This window comes from Pogoniulus pusillus, chromosome 13 (assembly GCF_015220805.1).
Source record: "Pogoniulus pusillus isolate bPogPus1 chromosome 13, bPogPus1.pri, whole genome shotgun sequence".
NCBI lineage: Eukaryota > Metazoa > Chordata > Aves > Piciformes > Lybiidae > Pogoniulus > Pogoniulus pusillus.
In genome coordinates this window covers 26,390,001-26,413,967 of record NC_087276.1, presented here as the reverse complement: position 1 = coordinate 26,413,967, position 23,967 = coordinate 26,390,001, and the positions used below count along the sequence as shown (strand labels likewise).

Genomic DNA, 23,967 nt, shown 5'->3' with positions numbered 1-23,967 from the left:
AAAACCTTCCTGGAAGTGGTTTTTTTGCAACCTGATCCAGGCATATCTGCTTTGACAGGGGCTTGGGTGATCCTCTGGGGGTCACTTCCAGTCCTTACCATTCTGTGGTGCTGGGGCTGGATGGTATGAATGCTCCTCCAGCTTTAGTGCTGGAAAGCAAAGATCTATTTGCAGATACTGAAGAGTTGGGGCTCTTCAACCTAGAGAAGTGAAAGCTTCGAGGAGACCTTGTAGCAGCCTTCCAGTATCTGAAGGGGGCCTGTAGGAGGGCTAGGGAGGGACTATTGACAAGGTCTTGTCATGACAGGATGAGGAGTAATGGGTTTAAACTGACAGAGGGGTGATTTAAAGTGGATGTTAGGCAGAAGTTCTTTGCAGTGAGGGTGGTGAGACACTGGCACAGGTTGCCCAGGGAGGTTGTGGAGCACAGAATCACCCAACGTGATCTTTGATCACGTTGGGTGATTCTGTGCTCCACAACCTCCCTGGAAGTGTTCAAGGCCAGGTTGGATGAGACCTTGAGCGACCTGTTCTAGTGGGAGGTGTCCCTGCCTATGCAAGGGGTTGGAACTGGATGAGCTTTGAGGGTTTCTTCCAACCTAAACCATTCTGTGGTTCTGTACAACCCTTTTGAGTCAAACCTTGGTGCAACAGGCTGTGGTACCTCTGTATTTCTGCTGTGCTTCATGGGACCAGCCAGAAGAGGGCTGGAGACTCCAGGTAAATCCCTGAGACAGATGATAATCACCAGAAAAATCCCACACGGGTCTAAATCTAGAAGAGCCTGATGCAATACCAACTGCTTCTCTGGGAGGGGATCAGCCCTTCAGCCTGCACCTCTCATAGTTGCTTTTAAGGAGACTTCAGCCAGGTGCTTGCAGAAGGAACCCCTTGCCAGGTCCCCAGCTGAAGCTTCCCAAAGCAGCTTGTTGCAGTACATGAGGGGGAAAAAAAGTCACACCCTGTAAGGTGGCAAGAAAAACAGGAAGAAGCTAACAGCCACCCCAGCACAGGCTGCCTGGTGTCGGTGGAGCTGCATGCACCTCGCTGGAGTGTCAGCTCCACTGCTGAGCTGCTGCCAACAGCCTCAGCGCTGGCAGCTTTCGGGGCTGGCTGCTCTTCGGCTGCTTGTTAGCATGTCCCATCACCCCCCCCAGTCAGGCAGTGGTGTTGGAGAAGGGAAGGGCAGGTCCTCTCCCCCTGCAGCCATCTGGGCAGCTGCTGAGTATGAAATTTTGCTTTCATGCTTGTTGGCTGGGAAGTCAGAGAAGGAGCCTGGCGTGGTCCAGGGAACCGCTGTGAATGTGACGCTGTCAGGGAGATCTCTGCTGCTCCTTCACAGGCTCACAGGATGTTAGGAGTTGGAAGGGACCCAAAGAGATCATCGAGTCCAACCCCCCTGCCAGAGCAGGACAGTACTATCTAACACAGATCACAGAGGAACACATCCAGACAGGCCTTGAAAGTCTCCAGAGAAGGAGCCCCCACAGCCTCTCTGGGGAGCCTGTGCCAGTGCTCTGTGTCCCTTACAGTCAAGAAGTTCCCTCTTGTGTGGAGGCAGAACCTCTTTTGCTGCAACTTACACCCATTGCTCCTTGTCCTATCCCAAGGAGCAAGTGAGCAGAGCCTGTGTCCCCCCACTCCTGGCAGCCTTCAGATACTTATAAACATTTATCAAATCTCCTCTCAGTCTTCTCTTCTGCAGCCTAAGCAGCCCCAGATCCCTCAGCCTCTCCTCATAAGCCATGCCCTCCAGTCCCCTCATCATCCTTGTAGCCCTCCACTGGCCCCTCTCCAGCAGATCCCTGTCCCTCTTCAACTGGGGAGCCCAAAACTGAACACAGTATTGCAGATGAGGTCTCACCACTCTTCCCTCTCACTGGTGAAAGGAGATAATCCCATCCCACACCAGGGACATGAACTGGCACAAGCGCAACTGAGACTAAGCCCAGAGCTGCTGCTGCTGCCTTGACACAGCTCCTGCTCACTGCTCAGGACTTTCCTTTCACACAGCTTTGAGGAGCAGGCATGAAAGGTGAGGCAGTGGACACACAAAGCATGCCTGGTTTATTTTGTTTATGACTAGACTCTGCTTAAAAGGAAATCAGCATTATCAGCTCCAGCACTGCCAGGTCAGATGAGGAAAGGAAAGAGGAGGGTTTCATTTATGATCTGCAGCTCGAGTTTGCTCTTATATGGGCATCCCCTCCAGGCACTGCTTGCTGCCACCTTGCTGCTGCTCATGTCAGGGGGATGGTCAGGCTTCAGAAACCAAGCCAGGATCTTCCAAAGGCATGAAACAGAGAGAATAACTGAGCTCAGGTTGTATCTAACCCTACTTCCAGGGCTCAGGCAGCTACACATGCTGCACAGAAACATCACTGCAGCCAGTGCACCCCTGCCAGTCTGTGCTCATACCTGCTGCATCATTATCCAGTCCCTGTGAGCCATGACCTCATCACTTCTTGCTCAGTTTCCTGGCAAGAAGGCAGTAAAGCTGCATCAGAACAGATTCCATTGCCCTCACCAGTGGCTGCAGCTGGAGAGTGGTGACGGGCATGGCTGGTTCTGATCCTCACCCATCACTCCTGTTCAGCACTATGAGGTGCCAGGCAGAAGGTAAACACATGACCTGGCATGGGCTATTGTGGATTGCCAGGGCTTCCTAGAGCCAGTATTTGATCATCCATAAATAATTGCCCCATTATATATGCAGGGACCTGATTTATCTTGCTCCTTGGTGATACCTTCCAAACTCCCCAGGGAGGCATCTGTCTCCCTCTTCATGTTGATTAATAGGGAAGGAGGAGAGCTGGCACTGGGCCTCACCATGCTCCTCAGAGGCAGCATGTGGGTGTACCTCTTGTCCTTCCCTGGTGGTCTCTGGCTGTGAGCTCGAGCAATGGCAGATCCTCAGGAGGAGGAGTGACATATGTGAACTCTCCTTGCTCAGTTTCATGTTGAATTCCAGGTTCCTGAGGAATGGTGTCAGTGCTGCTGAAGCCTCCTCCATCCCCCCCATCACCTCACCGCTAATTCTTGCCAATTCAGAAGTGCTTCCCAGCAGCATCTCAGGTGAGGTTAGTCTCCAAGGGCCAGGCTCCTTCAGTCTCAGCAGCTCCTGTTCTGTGTTGAATGATTTACTGCCCCAAAACACAAGGGGAGGAGGAGGAACATCACTAGAGGGGCTGCAGCTTGGCAGTGTGCTCCGCTCCTGCACCCAGCTACGTGCACAAGTAGCAGCACGAGCATCTCTTGCTGAAGCTCTGCCCTGCAAGCTTCATGCCAGCTCCTTGGCCAGGCAGACCGTGTGGCAACAGGCCCGAGCATGGCACAGGCAGGCCACGCTCCCTGTATCAAAGCCTGGATTCCTCCCCCAGGGACCCATGCGTGGGTTGGAGCCGCAGTCGTGTGCCTGCATCTGCGTTTGGAGAAGATGTGGAGAAGAGGAAAGCCTGAGGCTGGAGGGAAGGAGGGAGGTGAGTTGAAGGATTTTGGGGAATGCTCTGGGGTTCAAGAAGCAGCCAGACACAAGTACATCCCATGTGCTGGAGTCCTGCTGGCTCTTGGCAAGTTTCATGGGGACATTTCAGGTGTCAGGACATGAAGGTTTTTGTAGGCCTACTTTTATACCATTTTTAATTGAGATTTATTAACATAAGGAGACACAGCCAAGTTCTGGCAACACACAAACCTTCCCATGCCCATGTCTGATATCCTTATCAGCCTTGAAAATAGTTGCCTTACAGGCTGGGTCCTAGAGATGGTCCAGTTTGAGGTCAGATGGTGACTGGCACCAAAAGAGGCAGAGAAAGCTCAAAAGAGAAGAAAAAAATGAGATCAGCAGTGTCAGAAACCTTGCAGCTTCTTCCAGCCATCTGCTCAGCCCAGCCCTGGGTGACCTTTCCCAGGCACACAAAAGCACAAATCGTCTTTACCCAGGAGGAAGATGTACCAAGCCCAGAGACAGCACAGCCCCTTCCCAGCAGGCAGCCAACCCAGGAAGCTCTGCCTGGAGAGCCACCATGCACTGGGATGCCAAGATGTGCTGCAGGCAGTGCTGCCTCCAACCATGAGCAGTTCTGCCTCCAGGCGAAGTGGTGCTGGGTAGCAATGGGACACAATAGGATGGGCATCATGCTGGGCTCCTGGAGCTGCCAATGGATGAACTCCACCCCAGGGAGATCTCCAGCGAGCTTAGAGGGATTTTAGAGGTGTTTGTCAAGGAGGAGATATGGGTTTGGTCAAGGAAAAGGGTTTGGGAACTGAGGCTTGCAACATGGGCTGCCCAGGGAGGTGGTGGAGTCACTGTCCCTGGAGGTGTTCAAGAAAAGACAGAATGAGGCACTTAGTGCCATGGTCTGGTTGATTGGATAGGGCTGGGTGCTAGGTTAGACTGGATGATCTTGGAGGTCTCTTCCAACCTGGTTGATTTTATGATTCTATGAACAGTGGGGTCCAGGCCATGTCCTTCCTCCATTTCTGAGTATTCAGCCTAGTCCTTGCACCACCCTTTTCTTGGTTCTGTTTCACTGAAGCCACAAGGCTGGCACCTACCCTGTCACATCATAGTGGCATAAGGACACTGTGGTGTTTTCAGAAGGGGATGTAGGGTCCACTCTCCATCCCAGTCTCTGGGAGAAGGTAGGATGACACATGGGAGGTGAGCAGTGGGAAGGACATTTTCAATCTGGCAGGGCCTGGAGCACATCCAAAGAGTTACCAGAGCCAACAAAGCCCCACACATATGTGCACCAGGCCAACAAATGGCAAAGAAACCCCTGAGCTTGGGGACTTGGTCCTCTCCATGGAGGCTCTGACCTTTGCCACACAGGGCTGGTGCCTGAGGAGAAGCGCTGGGTGCTGCAAGAACATGCGAGAGGCATCGGAGGAGGAGGATGCAGCTTCCTCTATTTGAGAGAGCAGGGAGGAAGAGGAAGGGCTGCTGACGAAGACCGAAACTAGAAAAATGGTGGTGATGACAAAAAAAGCCTCCTCCCTTTTAGGGAACCAAATGTGTTGGTTTCCTGATGGGACCAGGAGAGCTCAAACCAAGAGATGCAAATTCAAATTACTGCACTGCAGCTTCTTGCACCCCGGGGGAGGGTGGACCTGTGCCACTCAGGAAGCATCAGATGCTCTGCAGACCCCTCAGACCCTGACCTGCCCAGGGGCCAGGAGGTGCCTACCAACAAATGCCTACCTTCTTTGGCTGGATCCATCCTCTTTGCTGGCTGCCTTACAGGGCTGCCTTGTGGTTGCACCCCGGAGCCTGGGACTGTGCTGCAGGGAGACAAGGAGGTGGTAACCAATGGCATCTTATTTTTGGGAGAACTTGGGACACACAATGGTGCTGAGGAACAAAGAAAAGGAAGCATAGCCTAGCCCATAGCTGTGTTCATTGCTGACCATCCCACTGTCAGCTCATCCAGAGCTGGAGGAGCAGTGAGACTAGCTCACCCTTGGGATCTCTGCTACTCTCTGCCTCTTCCCACAGCAAGACTCCCTGACCCTGCTCCAGCTTCTCAATTGCAGACAGTAAAATTGTTTTCCTTGAGACAAACAAAAGGACAGCCACTGCCCCAGGCAGCCTGTGGTCAAGGCAAGGAGATGCCATGTTCTTTGGGTCCTTCTTGTTTTATTCATTCTGGCTTTTAGAGCTGCAGATGGGCTCCAGCCACAACGTCTGGAGGCAGGTCTAGCTTCCAGTGACTTGGGTGGAGGCTGAATCCAGGCTGCTGATTTAGTCTCTTTCTATTTCTGGTGCTGGATTTATACATAATTTGATTCTCTATAGTTATGGATAGAACTGAGTAGAGAATGAGAGCTTCAGCAGGTATCTAAAGGATGCTTTGCAGACTAACCACTGCTCAGTGCAAGATATCAGAAAGAGGAAGGACTGTACACTGGCAGCAAAAGCAAAGTGTGGGGTGAGGCCACCTGCCCTGCAAAGAGTTTAACCCATGAAAGGCTCAACCAGACCCTTCCACACCATGACTGTGATTTTCCTGCTCATAGAGCTGCCCTGGGAGTTGAGGTTGAGGCCCCATCAGCATCTCAGCAGCAGCTCAGGAGAAGCCAAGGTACGTCTGGGACCTGAGGACAGAGCTGTGACTCCAGAGCATGCTGTATCCACCCTCCCTGCTCCTGCCATGGCTGATAGCAGGTCTCCAGTCCTGCAGGGATAGGGAGAAGGCACAGAAGGAGATAGCTGCCTGGCACAGTCAGGGACAAAGCTCCCACAGATGGAAAAGGAGAGGCTCTTCAGGAGTGATGTTCTTCAGGACTTTGTCAGGTCAATACTTGATGTGGGTTGTAGTCCTGGGAGATATCATCTGATTATAGCTCTGTCCCTCACATCCTCTCCTCCTCCTCCTGCTCCTGCTCCTCCTCCTGCTCCTGCTCCTCCTCCTCCTCCTCTTCCTCCTCCTTTACATCTGGTTGCTGGGATAAATTATCTTTGTTTCTGCAGCTTTTACCAAACTGCAAGGGGGTTTCCAAAACATCTGGAACAGCTCATGGAGCTGGCTGGAGTGCAGTGTAACACTGAGGGTGGAAATAAGGTCATGGAAACAGAGGCACCCTGTTGGATTAGTGCTCAAGAGTGACACTTGGGAAAGGCTAAGTTCAAACCCTCACCCCACTTGCAAAGGAAAAGAGTTGTAAAAGGTCCAGTGAGATCCTGTCCATGATGACACATGCCTCTTGATCCTGCTCCCCAGGGACTGTGAGGGGAGGAGATCCCACCAGTGCTCACTGATGACCAAGACTTTGGCATGGGGATGTGACCCTGTGCTGTGAAGAGCAACATCGGCATTTTGGTCTCCCAGAGCCAAAATCTGCTTCTATATCCAGGCTGTAAGGAGGTCCAAAATGAAGCCAGTATTTTGGAATGGACAGAGAGGCCCCTTGGGTTATTTAGAGGCTGCCAGCTTGGCATCCATCACAGATGAAGACTTTTAATGCAAAACATCATATAGTTAATGCAAGGAGGAATATAAGGGTTGGACTTGATGATCTGTGAGGTCTCTTCCAACCCTGATGATACTGTGATACTGTGATAACTGATGCCAGTCCCAGCAAATGGTGAAAATAGAGCTCTGCTAACTGCTTCATCTCTACAGAGCTAGGATTTGGGCTAATAGAGATGATCTTGTCAACACACCAGCTTTGGCTGTGTGGTTTGACTTGGCGTCTGGCCGTGGTACAAATGGAGCCGAAGTGGAGTCGTCTACTGCTTAAATGGATTGATAAACACTAATGATACAAAATCACCAAGGCTCATCTGATGGGAGAGCAAAAAGGCCTGGCTAAGGGCTGGGAGATGCAGCTGCCTTGAGGCAGTATGGTTGTGCAGCTCCCTTTTCAGTGGGGTTGCAAAGAAATCGTTTCTCAAACCTCTCCAGTTTTACCTGTTGGGTGAAAAAAAAAAACCCAAACCAAAAGAAAACAAAGCAACCTTTTGGATAACATTTGCCATCAGCTGCTACAAAAGCAGCCAGATCACTCAGCTGAGAGCAAGCTCAAGCTGCCTCTTTTAATACAACCACATTAAGAGTCGAGGAACAGAAAGGGAAAGTGGTATTTATAGGATGGGACATACTCTCTGCCTTGGGAAGGAAAACACGTGAAAGGCATGGCAGGACTATGAGCTTTAGCCTTATTTTAGTGGCACAACCTCTAAAATATTCCTATGGTCCTTCAGAGAGAATGCAGACTCCCAACAGCCTCGGATTTGTGGTTGCAAAGTACTGCAGGAACTCTGTGTCCTGCAGTCCTGCAATGCAGCAACTGCGAGGGCAACCACCGTCCTTGGATGTGGTGGGTTGAGGATGGAGGTTTCACTTGTTGTGGCTGTGGCAGTGGAGGGAGAGCAGGGTCCCCAACTGTGGTGTCCCCTTGCCAAGGAGAAGGGTGGCACATTGGGAGTGTCCAGGAACAGAAGTCCCAGAAGTGATTCAGAGGCTGGAAATGTTGCCTCCACAGACAGGGTGGGGAAGCTCAGTTCATTCATTGAATGTTATTTATCTTAGCACTAGATATTGAAGAGTTTTGGCTGATGGATCATGATATCCCTAAACATCAGGATTTAAATGGGGAGTTTCCCAGGCCAACAGACAAAAGCAGGATAAGATAAATTGATGCCAAGGGGGCACAAGTTTTGGGATGGAATGAATGCTCAGATCACAGCTTGCTCTAGGGTAGGGCCATGGCAGGGGGGGTTGGAACTAGATGATCCTTGTGGTCCCTTCCAACCCTGACTGATTCTTTGATCATCTGAAATATTTGAGTGGAGACCAGGACACCCCAGCCCCCTGCAGTGCCTGCCATGAGGTCTTTATCTTCTGCAGAGAGCATTTGGGACACAGGGTGAGGGACTTTTGCGTGCCACGACGGGTACCTCTACCTGCCAGCCCGCAGCAGGCTGGCAGGATTTGAACCCTGCTGATGGCCTCAGGCTTTCCTATGCAGGCACGAAAACAAGCTGTGAAAAAGTAAACATGTCACTGAAGTATTTTCCTTTCAGATGGGTTGATCTTTCCAAGCTCAGAGAAAGGCCACAAGGGAGCTGCTGTCAGATGCGAGCACACCGGCCCTGGCTCCACAAATATTTGAGTAGTAGTCACTGGGCTTTGTGTGTTAGTCAGCAATGGATCTTCTAAAATGAAAGAGAAAATGTTTTACTGGGCTTTGCCAGAAGTGGTGGGGTGACCTCATTGCTGTCTACAGCTACCTGAAGGGAGGCTGCAGCCAGGTGGGGTTGGGCTCCTCTGTCAGGCAAGCAGCAACAGAACAAGGGGACACAGTCTCAAGTTGTGCTGGGGGAAGTACAGGCTGGATGTTAGGAGGAAGTTGTTGGCAGAGAGAGTGATTGGCATTGGAATGGGCTGCCCAGGGAGGTGGTGGAGTTGCCGTCCCTGGAAATGTTCAAGCAAAGCCTGGCTGGGGCACTTAGTGCCATGGTCTGGTTGATTGGACAGGGCTGGGTGCTAGGTTGGGCTGGATGAGCTTGGAGGTCTCTTCCAAGTTGGTCAATTCTATGATTCTAAGTGATTCCCTCAGGTAACCTCCCTGCTTTACTCACTCACACTCAGCAGCCACTCTCACCACCAAGAGCACTCACTCTGATGTCCCTGGACCAGATCCTTGTAGGGTCAGAAGCTCAAACAGGATTGTCCATCAGTGTGTACCATGCCTGTCACAGCACCAGGAGAAAGCCTGCTCCATCTCCAACATGCCCCACAGACACATGAGCAGTGTTGCTGCAGGGATGGGTGCTGTCTGCCTCATTCCTTGTTAAATGCAGAGGCAGGCTGCTGTTTATAGAATCCCAGAATTGTTTCCACTGGAAAAGACCTCAGTGATTGTCAAGTCATGGGCTGCCCAGGGAGGTGGCAGAGTTGCTGTCTCTGGAGCTGTTCAAAAAAACCCTGGCTCTTAGTGCCATGGTCTGGTTGATTGGGCAGGGCTGGGTGCTAGATTGGACTGGATGAGCTTGGAGGTCTCTTCCAACCTGCTTGATGCTATGCTTCTATGGTAAGTCAAACAGTCGACCTGGCATGCATTGGTCATTAAGCCATGACTTGAAGTGCCATGTCTTCAAGCATTTCAAACACCTTCTGGGATGGTGACTTCACCACCACCCTGTGCAGTCTGTTCCAGTGCTTGATCATGTTTTCAGTATAGACTTTTTCCCTAATACCTAACCAAAACCTCCTCTGATACAACTTGAGGCCATTTTCTCTCTTTCTGTTACTTGATACTAGGGAGAAAAGATCAGCTCCCACTTCACTGCAACCTTCCTTCAGGGAGCTGTAGAGACCTACCAGCTCTCCCCTTGGCCTCCTCTTCTCCAGGCTAAACAATCCCAATTCCCTCAGCTGCTCCTCATGAGACTTGTTTTCCAGACCCTTCATCAGCTTCCTCGTCCTTATGTAGGACCTCCCTAAAATGCCTTTGCTGTGGAGCTCTCTCTGTGGTTTCCTGTGTTTGACCCCCTCATCACCACCCTGCCTGGGGAATATGTGCTCTCAGGAGGGTGTGTTTTATGGGTCTGATAAGCTTTTATTGCAGCCAGCCTCACTGATGGGATGTCTGGAATAAAGAGATGGGGACCATGTGTCTAGGCAGAGAGAGACAAGGCCTGAGCCATTGAGCTTGATAGTCTGGACACAGGTTTTAAGTAAAACTGAGTCCAGCTCAGGCACACCTGGGAAGGTCCATGTCAGAGATTTCTGCTAGCAGCTGCAGTTTGTAGCAGGGAGCTGGGTTTTCTTCAAGTGTGTGTTTTCATCCCCTGAAAGAGAAAGCAGCATATGGGGAAGTGGTATCCCCTGCACACCATCCTCTGCCACATAACAGACCTCAAGACCCAACTCAGCATGGCAAGGGCTCCCCACTGCACCCCTCTGGGCCACTCTACTTGCATAAGGAGCAGTCTGAATCTTCTTCTGCCTCAGTTTCCCTCTGCACTCCACACTGCTCCATCACCATCACAGCCTTTCCTCCCATGTAGGCTGAGCTCTTCTCTTGGCAGCAGTTTGTATTTCACTCATTCTCCCCCCCCCATCCCCCCCCACCTTAGTATCAGATTAGAAATAAATCAGTGGCCAGTAATGACTTTGCCAGGTGCTGACTCCTCTGCACTTCAGCTCCGAGCAGCCTTTGTGTGTGTATGTGTACAAGAGATGAACAATGATTAAAGAGCCTTTATTAGTCCCATGACTAAGCTGGAGTAGGAAAAAGCTGTGTCCTTCCTACTAAAGACCAGCATGAAGGGAACAGCTTGCTGCAAATGCTCAGTCCCAGCTCCTTGCTCTTGCACAGACGACAACCTTGTGGCCAAATGAGAGGCTTTTCTGACCTCATTTGTCCCAGCAAATGCCTGAGGCACATCTCGGCAGAGAGATGCTCTGTGCCTCTGCCACTCTGCAGCTGGCCAGAGAATGGGGCAGAGGAAAGCCTGAGGAGCACCACAAATATTTTGTTTTCTTTCCTCCCCATACCTCCGTGCCCTGAGCTGCTCTTCGGTAGCATCATTCCCTTCACAGAATCACATAATGGTAGGGGTTGGAAATGACCTGTGAAGATCATTGAGTCCAACCCCCCTGCTAGAGCAGCATCACCTAGAGTAAATCACACAGGAACATATCCAGACCACTACGAGGGTGACAAAACACTGGACCAGGCTGCCCAGAGAGGTTGTGGAGTCTCCTTCTCTGGAGACATTCCAAACCCACCTGGAGACATTCCTGTGTGAGGAGCTCTAGTTGGTCCTGCCCTGGCAGGGGGATTGGACTAGGTGATCTTTCAAGGTCACTTCCAACCCCTAATGTTCCGTGAGTGTGGGTTCTGAATGCCTCCACTGGCTCTCTTGGCCACCTGGGCACACTGCTGGCTCATGTTCAGGTGGGTATCAATCAGCACCCCCAGATCCCTCTCTGTCTGGCTGCTCTCCAGCCACTCTGACCCCAGCCTGTATCTCTGCATGGGGTTGTTGTGGCCAAAGTGCAGCACCCTGCTCCCTCCTCCCTTGAGGAGGAGACAGGATCCAAACCCTAGGAGCAGGATCTCCTTTTTTCCTATGCCTGTCACCACTGAACCACTCTGGGCTTGCAAAGCCTGCTGCAGATGTGCCAGGCCAGGCAGCACATCCCACCCTCCTGCCGAAGCAGGCACACTTCCATCCCCGCTCGCATACAAAGGAGGTTGCATCATAACTGCTTTTTAAACTCTGAGGCTTTTGAACTTGAAGCCAAAGTTTGTTTTTACGCCTGTGTTGAGCCAAGTCCCTTGTTCTGGTGTTTACAAGAGTCTCTTCTGTTAGCAGGAGCTCACCTCACCTTTTGCAACAGCAGGGTTATTGCCGTGGGGTTTGTCCAGACTGGCAAGAATCTAGGCTCTTGAAGGACTAAAATTCAGCATCATGAACAACAAATGAAAGCTCTGCTGGAAGATTTCCAGCTCTCTTTCCAGCTGTCAGGATCAGGATTACCTAGAGGGGAAGAGACATATTTTCTAAACATGGAGATCCTTTAGGAGCAACCAAGAGAACTTCAGAAACAGGGCCTTGAAGTCCACAGGGCAGGACAAAGCAGATGCACCACAGTTTACCCCATATCTACACTGCAGGAAGAAGATGATCCAAATTGGGTGAGAGGGACCCCAAGCAACTCTGGGAGCATTGGGATTGCACAGGGAGTGTCTTTTCCTCCATTTCTGGGCTCATCCTGGGATTGTAGAGCTACTGCAAAGTCTCCAGCCGTGGTACCTTTCTTGCTGGAAGGAGTGAGGCATCCCCAGCAGCCCAGCCTTGGTACCTTTCTTGCTGGAAGGATTGGAGCATCCCCACCATCCCAGCTGTGGTACCTTTCTTGCTGGAAGGAATAGGACATCCCCAGCAGCCCAGCCTTGGTACCTTTCTTGCTGGAAGGAGTGAGGCATCCCCAGCAGCCCAACCTTGGTACCTTTCTTGCTGGAAGGAGTGAGGCATCCCCAGCATCCCAGCCGTGGTACCTTTCTTGCTGGTAGGAATAGGACATCCCCAGCAGCCCAGCCTTGGTACCTTTCTTGCTGGAAGGAGTGGAGCATCCCCAGCAGCCCAGCTCTGCCCAAGACAGCTCACCACATGCATTCTGCTGAGCGTTTGGAGGGCAGCAGTCTGCAGACACCGCTTGGCTCCTCACAGCATCCTGGCTTTCCCTAAAATCCACCAGTCAGGCTGTCTGCTCGGCATCACATCCCAGCTGAGCTGGCAGCAGCAGGAGCCACCATCCCCAAGGGGAGAATGGGGACTGGGCTGAGCATCCCCAACCTGAATACCTCCCGCCAAGCATGGAGCAAAGAGGAGGCATTCCAGGCAGAGCCAGGCTGGCGGATGAAAGCTGAGCAGTGAGCGCAGCGCCTGTTGTGCGCTGGCTTTCCAGTCGCGGCTTGCTCTGGCTTCCTTGCGGACATCTGGCAGATGGGCCCAGCGAGGAATGTAATGAGTTGTGCAGATGGGAGGTGCCGCACTCAGGTTGCAGCCTGTGGGGCAGGGAGTCAGTGTTTTGTTTATAAACACAGGCAGGATGATAAAGATAAGAAGGGGATGGTAATTAAATTAAATTAAGGCTCTGGAAGTCGTTAGATGAGCCTGAAAGCATCACCAGGCACTGTAATTCCTAGTTCTGCAAAACAGGGGTTCACTGTGATGGAGCACTGGGGAGTGATGAGGGGACTGGGAGGATCTCTTGTCAGCTCAGTGGGGAAGAGGTGCAAAGTTATACCCAAATAGGGTAGATAGGAGGGAGTCAGGCAAAAGGAAAACACCAGCACATCAGGACAGTGATGGGAAGTCCACTAAGGTTCTTCCTATGCTCCTGGAAACTGTTCCTGAAGCACAAGTCAGGACCTTGGGCACAGTGGGATGAAAGGCCAAGGTTCTTACCAGGATTTTGGAGCCCAGAAGAGCATAGTGATGCTTGCAGAAGTCAGGTTGTAAATGTTCCTCCACATACAGAACATCCTTGCAGATCCCCTTGTGAGCAGGGAAGCATCCGGATGAGTAGGGATGACAGAATATGGGAAGGCAAACTTGGGCGACATTTCTTGGTGGAAGGAGTGACAAAAGCCAATTGCTTCACTTCATGGGGAGTGCAACAAGTGCAGACAAAAATGGGTTAGGAAGCATGACAGCTGAGGCACAGAGGCTGCAGCTCAGACCAAAGCAAGCACCAATGCCTGACAAATCTACCCACACCTGGGGCACCAAGGGCTGGTGGCTCCTGTTCTCAGAGCTGCTGGCTTGGTGAGAGATTCTCTGCCTGTTTGCTTTTCTTTCCTGTTTGCAGTGGCCCTGATACACCTTCAAGCCTTAAATACTTTCCCTTCTGCACAGATTGTGTACATCAAGCCCAGGAGCTTTCATAGCTCTTTGGGAATAGTGAATGGGCTGAGAAGGTCTGGATGCTGCAGAGCAGGTGGAGTGGGAATATGGAGCAGCTTATGCCTGGGAGAAGGATGCTTCATCAACTGTCCATGACCCAGAGACTTAGATCTGCTGTCATTTGATCTTGAGAACCTGACCCCTGGGTAAATGATGCAGAAACTTGTGCATTTTTGCATAGCCCTTCACAAAAAGCTATGGGGAAGCATGGAGGAAATATCAGCAACCCTTGCAGAAGTAATCATGGCCAGGATGGTGAATGCAAACAGAAAGCCCCTTGGGTGGATCCTTAGAGAGAAGACTCTTTTCCCACCAAGTGTTTGCAGGCTGGTGGTTGCTGAAGGCTGGGCTCATGTAGCTGTCCTGGAGAGAGCAGGTAATTGGTGGCTTCGTGTTTCTAATTAGGGGAAAGCCATCAGGCAGAGCACTCTGCTGATTGTTCTCAAGGCAGAGTTGAGCATGCTCTCTAAACCCAGCCCAAGACCCTGGGAAACCAGCAGCTTGCCCCATTTCAGAGCCTGGCTGAGCATCAGGAATGGCAGTAAGGTGACAGCTTGGTGGGATGCCAACAGAGCAGTGAAGAGGCTGGCACTGCTAGAAGGATACATGACAGCTTTTGAGGGGTGGTGCTGCTGCCACATCCCCATCAGAGTGAGTAGGTAGACCCCACGGAGCAGCAGATGCACCTCCAGAGCAGGTTCATCAGCACCTACTAAACACAGCAGCTGACTTGTTTGTGCTGACAAATCCTCTCCTCTTTGCCCGCCAACAGCCGTGAAGCCTCTTTCCTTCCCCCGGAGCTGGAGGGAGCAGCGTGGTGGAAGGGAGGGTATGGGAGCTGCCGGCCCTGCGGCGCTGGGCGCGGTGCCAGATTCCTGCCACTGCTCTGCAAACGGCCCGCGTTCGTTCAGGCTGCTTGCAGTGATGAGGCACAAGCGTGCCAGGGCTTAAGGCTGCACAGCCGAGAGCTGAACTTGGCTCCCAGAACCGGCTGAGTGTGCAGCAGGAGCTTGGAACCCCAGGAGGAGCAGGGAGTACAGTTCTGCAGCTCCACGGGTGTTGCAAGCTACCACTGTAGCTCCTTGTCACCCCTTTGGGACGCTCCCAAAGATGCTTCACCTACCCAGTTCTATCCGGCAGCAATCCCGGTGACAGGCTGAACTGCTCAAGGGAGAAGCTAATGCCCCAAACACTGGCTGGAGCTGAGGGGTGAGTAGCTGCTGGCTTTTGTCCTGCTGATCTCCCCAATTAGTCTCCCATCTCCTTTTTCTCCTCTTCAAAGCCCTAAGCGTCATTAATCTGCTGGGGGATTATTGCCAGGCTGAGCTGGAGAGGACGGTGTCTCCCCAACCCTCTTGCACACACAGCCATGCACACTAAGAGGTTTTTTTGCTACCCTGTCACAGCTGTTAAGGCTACAAAAGCCCTGGGTAATGCGATCTCCTGGGTCCCTTGTCCACAAGGCCCAGGGTCCCTGGCCCCTTTTGAAGGCAGGAATGTGGCCGAGCATGACCAAGTGTGTCCCGGTTAACGGCCCTGTGCTCTCCTCCCTGGCCGTCGGAGGGGAGTTAACGTGTGAAGAACTGGATCAGACCATGGGAGCGTCTGCCCCCTGTGCCCCACTTCCACCACCACAGAAGGTCTCAAGGTCAGGGACAGGTGGCCCAAGACCCAGGAGGGTGTGCCAGAGGCACTGGTGGATGTAAAAGGATTGAAGACTGCTTTAGGGCAGTAAGCTTGGTGTAAGTGTAATTGTTGCAGACCTTTGCCCATGGCCGTTCTTTCTCAGGAGACAGCAGGTCGAACACACACTGGAGGAGAGGACTCACACAGGAACTGGTGCTGGCCCTCACCAGGACCAGGGTCTTCTCTGAACCTGTAGGGGAGATGGTTAATATCCAGGCATGATGCAGGAGGATGCTGGTTGCTTGGAGGAAGCTGTCAGAGTTCTGCTCCAGATCCAAATACTTTTTTCCCTTACCCTAAGGGACTCCAAGCCTATAGTCCCCTCACTGGTACCCAAGGCTGTGAGGAGGGAGCCCAGCTGTTGTTTTAGGCACTGCTTGATGGAGATATTCCAGTCTAAAGTTCAAAGCAGCCACTGGCTCTTTGCTTGGATCTGAGGTGGCTCAGGGGGATCAGGACAGCTTTGTAATCTGAAACAATGGGGTTAGGGGAGTCTGTGCCACTGGTGACCCTGGCCATACAAGGAAAGGAGACCCCACCGTGTGCACAGTCCTGCATTCCCCACCCTGCCCCCGCCCCAGCTTGGGACAAGCAGACCCCAGTGCCTGCTGGCACCCAAGGGTGCCCCCAAAGCACCTGACAGCAGAGGCCAGGTGACACTATGACGACAACTAGGCACAAGCTGAGTCCTGTTTCTCTTGTGCTGCTGCAGGCTGGGTTTGGGTTTCTCTCCCTCTTGTTTTCTGCCCCAGGTTGAAACTCTATGCTGGGGCGGGAGACGCTCAGGGGAATTTGCAACAGCAGATGGTGAAGAAAAGAAAAAAGGACAGAGCACACTGCCTGCAGGCACGGGAACACAACACCCCGGGAGCAGTGCAGAGTGAACAGCCAAAGGTGACCAGCCTGCAATGCTTTTCATCTCAGAAAAGCACGGTGCTGCCCTGCCTGCCCCACACACCTGCACACTAGCAACAACCCCCCTCCGGATGCCGCTTCCCTCTCTTTCTTTTTCTTCCTCTCTTGCTCTCTTCCCACTCTAAAACAAAGATGCTTCCCCAGATGCACTGGTCCCTGTCCAACAGATCCCTTTGTCTCATCCATTGGAATGATATTTTCTTTGTGCACATTCTCCATCCTCCCAGGCTCAGCACTGCATGTCTCATTACAAGGGAGATACTGGTCAGTGGTGCCAGAACTCCTCCTGGTGCTGACACAGAGGGATCCTTACTGGAATGAAGATGCTAAAAGCTGAATCTCAGCCAAGGCATGGAGTTGGAGATGTCTAAAGGCAATTTGGAATTTTTGGGATGATTTTAGGACTATAAACAGCAAAAGGGATTAAGAGCAGGAGCAGACACAAACTTCCCACTTCAGCTCGGGATGCGGGGAAGGTGTCTGAGCCTTCCATGGATGCCCTACCCTGGGGAGGAGAACTGAGGGTTGCTCTAATATGGGCTACACACAGTCTTGGGTGATGACAGCTCCTGCTGTTCCTTGTTCTAGTGCAGGGCTCTGAAGCAGACATCCAGGGTGAGATGTCCTAGGCTGCCCATGTCTCCCAGGCAGGCAGGTTGTGCTGAGCAGCCTCGCTCTGTACCAGACCATGCTTGTCCTTCTGTTTGAATATCACTACATTTTACACTCTTGCTGATGGCTTTGACCCACCTCCAGCCATGCTCTGGCTGCCCCACAGTAGTGAACATTTGAGCTCCTGTTGTTTCCTGACCCCACACCTGAAAGAGCACCTGGGTGCTCAGACCCACTTCTCCCAGCTGCTTAAGCTGGTCTAGGAAAAGAAATGAGCTCTCCCTGTGGGCCTGCCCTCATTTAGCTGTGCAAGAGGAAATTTTCTCCTGAGCTCCAGGAACTGCAGGACATTTGAGCTGTGAGGGAGATATGGAAAGCAAACCTGACCTTTTCAACCAGAGAAAGGCTGTTTCCCCCACAAGTCTACGTCACAAAAAAATGTTGGGTTTTATTTTTCTCCCAACCCAACACTGAAAACAAACATTCAAACCTCAAATGTTGCTACAAAGAGCAATTGTCCCTCCAGAACAGCTCTTACACATCTTTTTTTTTCCCCCCCAGCCTTGCCTCCCCACCTCTCTGCAGGCTCAGGGAGTGCAGTAGGATCAGCCTGGGAAGTTATTTTGTTCCCACCAAACACCTTGGCTAGCAGTGGAGTCCTTTTATTGCCGGGATGTCATTCACACTGTGCTTATTTAACACACATACCAGCTGCCTCTTTTCATGCTACTGCTCTGAGAACGGAGATGCACAAGCACTGAGCTCATCCTAAGTTCACAGGAAGATGGGCTCAGATGGGGACGTGGGATGTAAATCCCCTCGAATGCTGCATATATTTGCATCTGCATCTGACTTTACATCCTCTCTCTCATGGCAAGAGTCCTCTGTCATGGTGTGTTGGGGAGATGCAATGCATCCCTCATGGGCTGAGCTCGGGATTTTTTTCTTTCTCTGTTGATGATTGCTTTGCTTTGCGTTGATTTAGAGGGAATGGAGCAAAGCTGGAGGTGGGTAGGTTCAGACTGGATGTGAGGAGGAAGTTGTTCAGCATGAGAGTGGTGAGAGGCTGGAATGGGTTGCCCAGAGAGATGGTTGAGATTCCGTCCCTGGAAGTGTTTAAGGCCAGGCTGGATGAGGTTCTGGCCAGCCTGCTCTAGGGTACTGGGTCCCTGCCTATAGCAGGGGGGTTGAAACCAGATGATCTGTGGTCTCTTCCAACCCTGACTGATTCTATTCTATGATTCTCTGATTTTTCAGGTCACACAATGACCAAACAAAGTTTGTTCCATCTAACAAAGTGGCTGCTGCTCAACCACCACATGGCCCACAAACCTGCAGCCTCTGCGTGTGTCACCATCTCCTCGGGCAGCCACAACGTGGCACATGCACGGAGCAAGCTCTTCCTCCTTCACCGTGCCTGTTTTCCCACTTTAGGACCTAACAGAAGATCCTTTCAACAACATTTCCTTTGAAAAATAATCCATCCAGCTCTGTTTTTGGAAAGTGCTGCATGCCCTGCACAGGAAGAAGTTAATTACTGTCCGGGGGGTGAGGGCGTGTGTTCTCAAATGTTTTAAATGTTTAATTTTCTTGAAAGAAAAACCAGCTCTGATCTCTGTTGGATCCTCTCCCTGTTTACACAGAGGGTTTCTATTAGCAGGGCCAACAGTACATCCCTGACTGCCACGTCCGTGTCCTTTTCTTCTTCCCTCAAAACAGGAACCCCTCCCAAGGGGGGGTGTGTCCCACCTCTCCGTGTGCCTCTCTCCAGGGAGCAGGGCTGGCCCAAGCACTCCTGATGCTCTCTTCCACTAAGGGCTGCTCCATCAAGACTCTGAGCTGGGGTGAAGCAGCTGGCTGATGTGACTCTTCCTTTTCTGCCCACTTGCCAGGAAAACACGGAAAGAGGGAAGGGTTACCCCCTTCACAGCCCCTTCTGGTAAGGGCTTCTGAGCAAAATGCCAGAGAGACCTTTGCTGGTGGGCTCAAACCAGCTTCTGCTCACATGAGCTGGCAATGGGGCATGACCAGGAGAGGTATCCACAGCTATTTCACGTACAGTTTACAGGCAGAGAGTGTCCCACAGACATCTTGAAGAGTTCCTACTGCAAGGACATCACAGGATGCGCTGAGGCAGCAGCACACATGGGACAAGGGTTTTGTAGCATCTTTCACATCTGGGACATCCTCTCAGCAATTCGTCTGAAACGATGCTGACAGTCAGATGTTGAGCTTCAGTGTGTCAGATGAGAGGGTTGGCCTTCATGCAGTCCCAGCATGGGTGTGCAGATCTCCCTTTGCTCCATCACAGGCTCACAGGATGTCAGGAGTTGGAAGGGACCCAAAGAGATCACTGAGCCCAACCTCCCCTGCCAGAGCAGGACCATACAATCTAGCTCAGGTCACAGAGGAACACGTCCAGACAGGCCTTGGAAGTCTCCAGAGAAGGAGACTCCACAGCCTCTCTGGGCAGCCTGTGCCAGTGCTCTGGGACCCTAACAGTCAAGAAATCCCCCCTTGTGTTGAGGCAGAACCTCCAGTGCTGCAGCTTCCATCCACTGCTGCTTGTCCTATCCCAGGGAGCAGTGAGCAGAGCCTGTCCGCCCCCACCCCCTGCCACCCATCATTAGCTTTGTTTAGTCTCAACATCCTCTAATGGGAATTGGGGTCTCATCTCCATCCGATTTGCACCATGCCAGATGATAGGCTCCAAGATCCACCTGGAGGGTCCTGGCTGCTAAGACCCAGCTTGTTGGGGTCCTTTATAGGGTGATGAGCATCCCTGATGTGGTGGCCAAGGAAAGATGTTTTTTTTTGGTGGGACAGGTCCAAAATCCTGGCCATGCATCCCCTACCAGGACACTCCAAGCCTTGCAGACTGCTGGAGGACTGATTTCCTTTTGTTGTTGTTGCTTATCTTAGCCCTCCTGGTGCTGCTGGCAGGGCACTGTCGGGGTTGCTAATTTAATGTTGATGAGAAGATAATGAGGGCGACCATCAGTGCCATAACAGCCATTTGATTTTCAGTTTATTACAGTAAGGAAGAGGTGACTAAGAGGAAGGGCTGGGGAGCAGCAGTCAGGGTGAGCTGAGTGTGCTGGCTGCATGCTGTGGCATTTCCAGATTGTGCTGGAGGCTGAGGTGGGCAAACCCCGTGGAGCTTCCTGATTTCAAAGGTTGCTCTGTGAAGAGGTCAGAGCTCAGGCTGTTGTCTTCCAGGGAGCCTTGTATGACATGGTTGCATCAGGGTGGATGATGCTGTCAGGATCCTGACCACCTCCAGGACCTCTAGGACAGCACAGGCTGGTGTTGAATGAGTAGGGTTGTATGGGAGAGCAGATGAATGGGGTTTGATCTTGCTCCATGGACATGGAGGTGGAGAGGACTAGCTGTAGGGATGCTGAGGGGTAGCGAGGGACTTTGGCATTTGGTCGTGGGGCTGGAATAAGGGATGGCATTGGATAGGTTGGGATGATGAGGGACCCCTTGAAGGCACTGAAGGGTGGCCCTCACAGGTGCATCTTCTGAGGTGTCGTCGAACCTCTCTCAGCCTTAATTTCCAACTAACAAGGTCCTCCAGAGCCCTCTCCCAGAACAAATGGTGTGCTCAGAAGTGCCCTACTTCCCCCAGTGACCAAAGCCCACAGACTCCACTTTCCAAACTGAGGAGCAGGCTCAAAATCCACCTCCAAGCTTCCTGTCTCCAACGCCAGCTGTATTTTGGACCCAGACTATACAACCTCTGCTTGGGACGAGCCAAACTCAGTTGGCAGTGACCAAGCCAAGCTGGGGCATTCAGAGCTCATCTGCAGCCTGTTGAACATGTGTGGACATACCCAGTGAGAGACCCTGAGGAAGAGAGGGGAGATGGCGAGAACAAGAGGGAAAGCAGACAGGGAGGAGGGAAATGTGGGAATATAGGGGAGGATGCAGGGGCCACAGGCTCATCTGTCTGAAACCATGTATTGCTCTTTGCACCAAAAACTGTTACTGCTGGAGGAGAGGGCAGCCTTGGGAGCACTCAGATGTGCCTCTGCCGGGCCAGGGCTCCTGACAGCTTTCTTTGGCCGTGGGCGCAGCAGTGAGGCTTTGCAGCAGGCTGTCGGGTGCCTGGTGGTGCTGGAGGAGCAGCAGAATGACTTTATTTTGGAGCTATGTCCCTCACTCGGTGTCCCTCAGCCATCTCGACCCAGAGCTGGCCAAGCCTCTGGGACCTGCTCTGCTTGTGCTTGTGCTTGCTCTGTTCCTTATCGCTCTGCTGGGAAAAGGGCTGGTGAGAAAGAGAGCCAAGCCTGCTCGCTGTGGCTCCCTTTGGCACGCCCGAGCCAAAGGCTGCCTTCTTTCTTCCTTTCTTTTGCCTTTCTTCTTTCTCCCCCAGGCACATTTTCAGGCTGACAGTGTAGTGGAGAGGGTGACGGGGCGGCAGAGCTTTGGGCAGGAGCGGGAAGGGGGGGCGATGTCATGGCACTTGGCAGCACCGTCTGCAGTCAGGCCAGCCAGGTGCCAGGCAGGAAAGGGCGTCCCCAGCCCGGCACAGAGCGGGACGGGGAGGAAAGGAAAGGGATGGGGACAGGAAGGGCAGAGTGGCGCCCAGGGGTGGTCACGCCAGGCGGGGAGACCACCCGGCTCCCCCCTGAGCTGCTTGTGCCCTTCAGCCTCCCCATGGGCCACGGCTTAGGCCAGGGGGACACAACATGTCGTTGAATCTGGCCCAGAACAAACAGTCTTCTGCTGCTGGAGAAAACAGCTGCCTGCTTTCCAGGCAGACCGGGAAGCGGTGGAGCCTTTTTCCTCTGGCCTCGTTCCAGGGGAGGCTCAGCAGTGTTAACCCACTCAGCCTGGCTGGGAGTGGTGAACTCATCCTGGGGCTGCCGCTGGCATCCCTGGGGATGAGACTTCTCCCACTTGGCTTGTGCTTTGCAGAGCAGCAAGGTTTGACATTGCCACCAGGCTTTCAGCTCTTACTGTGTTGAAGATGGGTTCCCCTGGATGCTATGGATGAGGGACCTGCTGCCTCCAGTGCTGCTTCTCTCAGGGTGATAGTGGTGACCTTCTGGGAGGATGGAGGGAGAAGGAGTTGGATTTTCTCACCCAGATTCTTGCACATCAGAGACAAGGTGACATCACAAACAGCAGAGGGAAGGACTGCAAAGAGCAATCACACCTTCCAGAGGGACTTGGTCTTTATAGATGACACTCAAAGACCTATCAAGTCCATCACCTAATAACATTACTGCTGCCAAAACCAGAGCCTTCCCCTCCCTACGGGATGCAGCAGCCCCATGAAACCTCCATGTGTTTGTACTTTGGAGAGGAGCTGAGCTGAGCACAGGCACGTGAGTGAGTTGTCCACAGAGCCCCGGGAGCCAGCAGTAGGATGGCTCCCTGTGGGAGAAGCAGCTTAGCATAAATATTTAATGGCTCCAGTAAATATTTAACTTCTCTGACATGAGTGAGGATGGAAAAAACAGACCCTGGCGGACAACCTTGCAAAGCCCCTGGGTGAGATGCTTCTAAGTGCTCTTCCCAACTCTCATCCCATTGTATTGGCTTCTAGGCAGGACCTGGCTTTCATTAGATGGATGTGCAGAGCCTAGCATAAGGAGTCTGTGATCTGAAATCAGCTCACTGTAAAAATAGCATGCCCTTTGCATGAGTCAAAGCACCACCCGCTCCCAATTAATTGGGAATGTCATCCATCCAAAGTTTAGAGTGGAACTTCAGCTGGATCATGCTCAGCATTCAAATCATCTCTTTGGGCATTTCTAGTTTGTGAGAGTGCTCCTGGGAGTGTTTGAGAGGATGGGCACAGACTGTGCAGCAGAGGAAATTCTGCTCTTCTTTGCTCTTGAAGCTGCCTAATGCTGATGCTAATGTTAGCAGAGGGACCTCTGCCCTTCCCAGCTGTGGGCAGCACTGCATACAAAATGCCTCCTCCTTACTGAGGGATCAGGTACACATGCCCTGGTGAGACCCCATCTTGAGTACTGCATTCAGTTTTGGGCTCCCCTGTTTAAGAGGGACAGAGATCTGCTGGAGTCCAGTGAAGGGCTACAAGGATGATTAGGGGACTGGAACACTGCCTGGTGAGGAGAGGCTGAGGGACCTGGGGCTGCTTAGTCTGGAGAAGAGAAGGCTGAGAGGGGATTTAATTAATGTCTATAAATATCTGAGGGCTGGGGGTTGGGGCGGAGACAGGCTCTGCTCACTGCTCCCTGGGATAGGACAAGCAGCAGTGGATGGAAGCTGCAGCACAAAAAGTTCTACCTCAACACAAGGAGAACTTCTTGACTGTAAAGATCCCAGAGCACTGGCACAGGCTGCCCAGAGAGGTTGTGGAGTCTCCTTCTCTGAAGACTTTCAAGGCCTGTCTGGATGTGTTCCTCTGTGACCTGAGCTAGATTGTATGGTCCTGCTCTGGCAGGGGGGTTGGGCTCAGTGATCTCTTTGGGTCCCTTCCAACTCCTGACATCCTGTGATCCTGTGATGGAGCAAAGGGAGATCTGCACACCCATGCTGGGACTGCATGAAGGCCAACCCTCTCATCTGACACACTGAAGCTCAACATCTGACTGTCAGCATCGTTTCCTCTCCTTTCAATGAAGTGCTGAGAGGATGTCCCAGATGTGCAAGATGTCCCATGTGTCCTGCTGCCTCAGCGCAGTAATCTGGGAGCTCAGGGAGCGATGGGTGATTCTAGAGCTCCATCCCAGCCTGTTTTATTGTGAAGAGCCAGTTTTACACAGCAAAACCTAGAAATGTTGCCATCTGGTTGATGCCCCTGAGCTAACAATACTGCAGCTAAATATTTTCATGTGGACCCCTTT

At 52.2% G+C, this 23,967-nt stretch overlaps 1 long non-coding RNA gene across 1 annotated transcript; it reads left to right on the top strand.

Annotated features, from left to right (window-relative positions):
• The first annotated feature begins 14,596 nt into the window (after nt 1-14,596).
• Nucleotides 14,597-19,316, top strand: LOC135180353 (uncharacterized). Its single transcript, XR_010304407.1, has 3 exons — nt 14,597-15,136; nt 16,366-16,507; nt 18,398-19,316. It is a non-coding gene; the product is annotated as an uncharacterized LOC135180353 (long non-coding RNA).
• Nucleotides 19,317-23,967: the final 4,651 nt, after the last annotated feature.